Source organism: Alnus glutinosa, chromosome 6 (assembly GCF_958979055.1).
Source record: "Alnus glutinosa chromosome 6, dhAlnGlut1.1, whole genome shotgun sequence".
NCBI classification, from domain to species: Eukaryota; Viridiplantae; Streptophyta; class Magnoliopsida; order Fagales; family Betulaceae; genus Alnus; species Alnus glutinosa.
The window spans coordinates 17,501,865-17,507,401 of NC_084891.1; the positions used below are offsets into that span (position 1 = coordinate 17,501,865).

A 5,537-nucleotide genomic window follows, 5' to 3' on the forward strand; every position below is an offset into this window, starting at 1 on the left:
ATGGGATATTTAAGATTGTATTTAGTATGATTTAGTACATATTGTAAATTCTGTCCATAAGCGGTTTTATTTCTGTTGTGAACTATTTTTTGCATTTTTTAGTGTTTGAATTCGGTTCTACCTGTTTTATGCAAAGTTCTGTTTCTACAGAAAATATCGATTGATCGATTTCAGTGAACTAAAAATTTTTGATCGATCGACATAGAATCCGATCGATCAACTTCTGTTTTGAGTAGCACTACTTTTCCGCTGTCTCTAGACCGAACCTACATTGAATTTCTTACTGTAATTTTCATATTTAGTCTTTAATTTTGTTTAGATTTATTTTTCTACATTTCTCTTGCATTTTTCTTTTCTGCAGAGAATTGATCGAGCGATTATATAATCGATCGATCGACAAAAAAGTCGATCGAGCGACTTTTCCTACAGTAGCACTCCAGCTGCTACTGCACTGCCTCACTGTAGAACCGATTAGTTTTTCTGCCTTTTTCATTTCACCTTGTATATATAGATTAATTTTTGTTGGTGCATGTTTGGTCATCGTTCATTATCATTGCCTATTTTTCCATATGACCCAAATTTAGAGCGGATTTCTAGACGAAGTAGATCCAAACAGAACTCACGTCTAATAGCCCGTTCTAAAGACCCAATGGCTAAAGAACCAAAGCCTGTGTTGTTGAGGGACCACTATGTTCCCTCGACATACACACCTACTTCAAGCCTTCAGTTGCCGGACATTACGGCAGCTCATTTTGAAATTAAGTCCTTATTCATTCAAATGCTTCCATTATTTTACGGACTTAGTACCGAGGACCCTCATAAGCATTTAGATGAATTTATTGAAATCTGCTCCACCATAAGGTTGCATAATTTTTTAGAGGATGTGCCTATTTCCGTTCTCTCTGAAAGATAAAGCTAAGTTTTGGTTGAATTCCCTAGAGACTAATTCCATTACTTCTTGGGCTTAGATGCAACACGAGTTCCTTAAGAAGTATTTTACCATAGGGAAAACAAATCAAATACGAAAAGTCATAACTGGTTTTTCGCAAATAGAGGAAGAACCATTTCATGAGACTTGGGAGAGGATGAAGGACCTTTTACGAAAGTGTCCACATCATGCTATTCCCAAGTGGCAATTAGTGCAGGGTTTCTATGATGGCTTGACTAAGCCTCATAGACAGATGGTAGATGCCTCGTGTGGAGGCACGTTTATGTTAAAGAGTGAGGATGATGCATGAATACTTTTTAAAAATTTGTCGGAAAATCTTTACACCATTCATCATCCGGTCGTAGGACAAACGCTAAGAGCCAAACTCTCTATGAGGTATCCCAACCTTTGGACTTGAATGCCAATGTAGATGCTTTGTCTAGAAAGTTAGATCAATTACTTGCATTTGGTTTTGTTCCTACGACCGTATCTCATATACACACACCCACACAATGCATGTTCATTTTGCTCCGACCCATCACATCAGGCCAAAAATTGTCCTATTGTTGGACAGTTTTCTGAGCCTCCAACTGAGCAAATGAACGCAGCTTTCTCTAGACCGGGTGGTGATCATTTTAATAATTCTTATAACCCAGGTTTGAGAAACAATAGTAATATGTGGTGGCCTAATGTTCCACAATACAATGGACTGCAAAACCAAGCTTATCAGCAGTCCAATAATCAATTTTACCAGCTGCCACCTAATAGTTGTCCTCCTAACCCACAATAGCAATTAGCCCCTCCACCTCCTAGAAATTCTACATTTGAGGGAAAAGGTGTTGACCATCCTCAGTAAATTTGAGTCACAGACTCAGATTCTGAATTCCCATTCTCAGTCTATAGAAAAGCTAGAAGTCCAACTCGGACAACTAGCTAAGTCCCTTAATGAGAGAGAGATAGGGAAGTGTTCTAGTCAATCTGTTACTAATCCTAGGAGTGGAGGGATAGTCATTAAACCACAGGTGGGAGAGACAAAGACTAAACCAATTAGGCAATTAGAAAGGACAAAACTTGCCAAAGGTAAGGGAGTGTTTATCGAACCACCACACTCCACCACACCGTTTCTTGAGACACATTTTAAACCTGAAGTGCCATATCCACTATGTCTCAAGGATTCTAATTGGAATGGCCACGAAACGATAAATTTTGCCCAACCACTGCCAGACACAATTCCATTCATTAGCAGTGAGTTTTGACGGGTCTGGCTGAAGACGTTAAACTTAGCGCTCCTAGGAGGCACCCCATTCATTTTGTTTCATTGTTTATATTTCATGCTTGTTAATATTTGTTATCTTTCACTTTCTTTTTAGTTTTGTTTTTTAGGTTAAGTGTTTTTACCTCTAAGTTTGGGGGTATGCTATGAGCCATACCTCCCCATTCAGGTTTTCTTTATCCCTTAACCAATTTCGTATTGTACACATTAGGGGCAATGTGTTATTTTAAGTTTGGGGGTGTAGAAGCACACTTAATTCGAATTTTGTACAAAAATATTTTCAAATTTCTTTGTGAAAATCTATGTTGTTTTGTAGAAATTAGTTGATTTATAATTGTGATTTGCTTTTCATTGACAATTTAAAAATTTTGAACACATGATCACACAATTAGAGAGTCTAAGTCTTCTTAATTACTTTTGGCTATGAATTTCACATGTAGAAATTTGAAAAAAAAAATAAAAAAAAATCATGATGTACATTGGCATATTGTTTTTGGGGTATGTGCTTAAATTAATACCTTTCATATTTGTTTTGAGTGTCTCGGATAAAAATTAAGTGACTTGTGAGATGGATGACGTGCGCATAGTTAAAAAAGAAGAAGAAGGAATAAGAGCTTCATTGAGTAACTGGACCTTTTGCCTCATTAAGCATTGAGAGTTCGCATCAAAAAATGTAAGTAGTAAATAATAAATGGTTAGTTTGACTTCGTAGTTCTTTTTTACTTGAGTTATTAAGCCCTTAGGGATATTCTACATCTAGTGCCCTGAAGCCATATGGTTTAGGAGTCACTGGCCTAACACTTGGTACATAGTTCATTTAGAAGATTAAAGGAGTTAAACATTGCACAACCATAATAAGTTATAAATATTAAATTCTGCCTATGCCTTAGTTATTTCATCTAGTGAGAGATATAAAGAATTTTGAGACATTGGAGCATGTATGTAGGTTATATTCTTTGAAAGCTCCATAACTATATGTTAATATCAAACTGCATCATTTCTAACATGTGAGATCTTAGTCGGCCATCTATAAGTGAGTAGATTATGATTTTCTGAACTATGTGAAGATGGAGTTTATTAGTTTAAAGTTGTTCATAAATTTTGAACCCTTGTTGTGATGATACTTCTTTTTATTAGGTAACATGTATATTTTGTAAAGAATGTTTGTAGGTAGCATTTCTGCTAAACCTTCACGAGACTTCACTCGTCCACCAGGGTAGACTAAGGGTTTAAAAGGCTTGTTGCATGTGCTCATTGCAATCGCGTTTCCCACGAAAGAGAATGTAGATTATTTGTTTGTATTTTAATTTTAAGTTGTAATGCTAGGGACTAGCATTATGTAAGTTTGGGGGTGTGATAAGCCTTGAATTATTCGATTCAAGACCCCTTAATTTGTATTTGTTAGACCTAGTTTATGTTATATATATAACATTTTGTTGTAGTTTTGTGTTATGTCTTATTTTTAGGTTTTAGTTGAAATCTAGTTCAAACAGTTGAATTAGACTTGAAAATACATCAAGGGCAATTTGGTCATTCCCAGAGTTCAAAGTTGATCATGAAAATAAGAAAAATCGGCCAAGGCAAATTGATCGATCGATTATTTCTTCAGTAAAGAAATCGATCGATCGCATTATCAGTCGAAGAAAATCGATCGATCCAAAATCAATCGATCGATCGATTATTTTCACAACCACGAAGTCGATCGATCGAACCTGGATATTTTTCAAGAAAATCTTCGGATGCCGACAAGTTTTGTGTGGATGAAATTAATCCAATTTGAGTGGTTCACAGAGGATGTCGACACTATCTTGTGCGGCCAAAAATTGATCTTTGATGTCCCCTTTTGTAAATTAAATCTCTATATATATGAGATTATGTTTTAAGGTTATTTTATTCATCTTTTGGGGGTTTTGAATTTTCTCAGGTGTATCACTTAATTTCTTGTGTTTTTAGTTTCCTTTGATGCACGCTTTCTGGGCTTAATTCCAGAGAGTTTGTTTCCTTTGTATTTCTTCTTTAAATTTCAAGTCAAAGCTTAAGTTTTGTATTTCCTTTTCTTTCTTTTGTAATCCGAATTTTACATAGTTTAATATAGTTGTTGTTATTTGTTTTAAGCTTATTTCTTTACTGTTTTTCAAAGAATTCATGCTTAGATTAGTTTATTTCATGTCTAGCTAAAGCCTTTCCTTAGGGTTTTGATCAAAATCTTTTCCGAAACCATGGAGTGTTCTTGATGTTCTTAGGATTTTCTAGATGTGTTTGATGATTTTGAAGGGCTAGAGGATTGCAAAACCCATGCTAAAAGGTTTTGTCTTCAATATTCCAATCCATTTATTCTTAAAAAAATAGTTAACTTGTCTATGAGTTTTCTTAGATTTCTTGAGTAAAATCAACGTTCTTGAAAGGGAACGATGTCTTTTGCAATGGTTCTATTTGACATGATGTGTGTTTACCTATTAGAGTCACCTTATAGGGTATGCTAGAGAGCACCGGTCACTTCACACCTTTGGTAGTTTAAAACGTTTTTCAATTGTAGTGTAATTTTTATGTGAAATAGATCGGTGTGAAATTAGATACCTTATCATTGTGGCCTAATTAGGGTTTTCATGTATTGTGTATGCTTATTAGGATGTTTTATAGAGTAGCAAGCTAGGGAGCATTAATCACTTCACACCGTTGGTAGTTTAAAACGTTTTTCAATTATAGTTTAAATTTTTACGTGGAGTTGTTTAATGTGAAACTAGGTGCTTTATTATTACGTCTTAATGAAAGTGTTTTCATGTTGAGGTCGTCATAATGGTTGATGCCCATTACGCTCTCATATCATGCATATTAGGAAGATCCATATAGACATGAAGCATTCCATTGGTTGAGGATTTGATAAGATCATTACCCTAAGTTTTCTTTTAAGTTTGCCTTCATTTTCTTGTTTTTATCACTTGATTTGTTGTAGCTTCAACTCTACAACTTTACATTTGTTTTTATTTGCAAGTTAAGTTAAATACATTCTTTAAGTATCCCGTTACGCAAAACAACCCCCCAATCGTTGTGGTTCGATAACTCTTACTATAGTACAATTGATTCGTACTATTGCGAGTGGTAAACTCATATAAATTTAAAATCCACGTACGGAGTCGTCTAGACTCGACGTACCAGTAACTGAGAGAAATCCATGATAAAAGGTGTAATAAAAAAAATAGAAGTCACAAGAAATGAGGATCACACTCGGGAAATAAATCCTTAACAGAGTGTACCCGCTCTGATACCAATTGAAAAATAAATGACTTCTAATTTATCAAGTGTGGGCAATAGTGTGCAACAAAATATCACAACGCG

General features: G+C 35.1%; 1 pseudogene; it reads right to left on the reverse strand.

Moving 5' to 3' along the window:
• Nucleotides 1-1,025: 1,025 nt before the first annotated feature.
• On the reverse strand, nucleotides 1,026-1,123 carry LOC133872100 (small nucleolar RNA R71; annotated as a pseudogene).
• Between the last annotated feature and the right edge of the window lie 4,414 nt (nucleotides 1,124-5,537).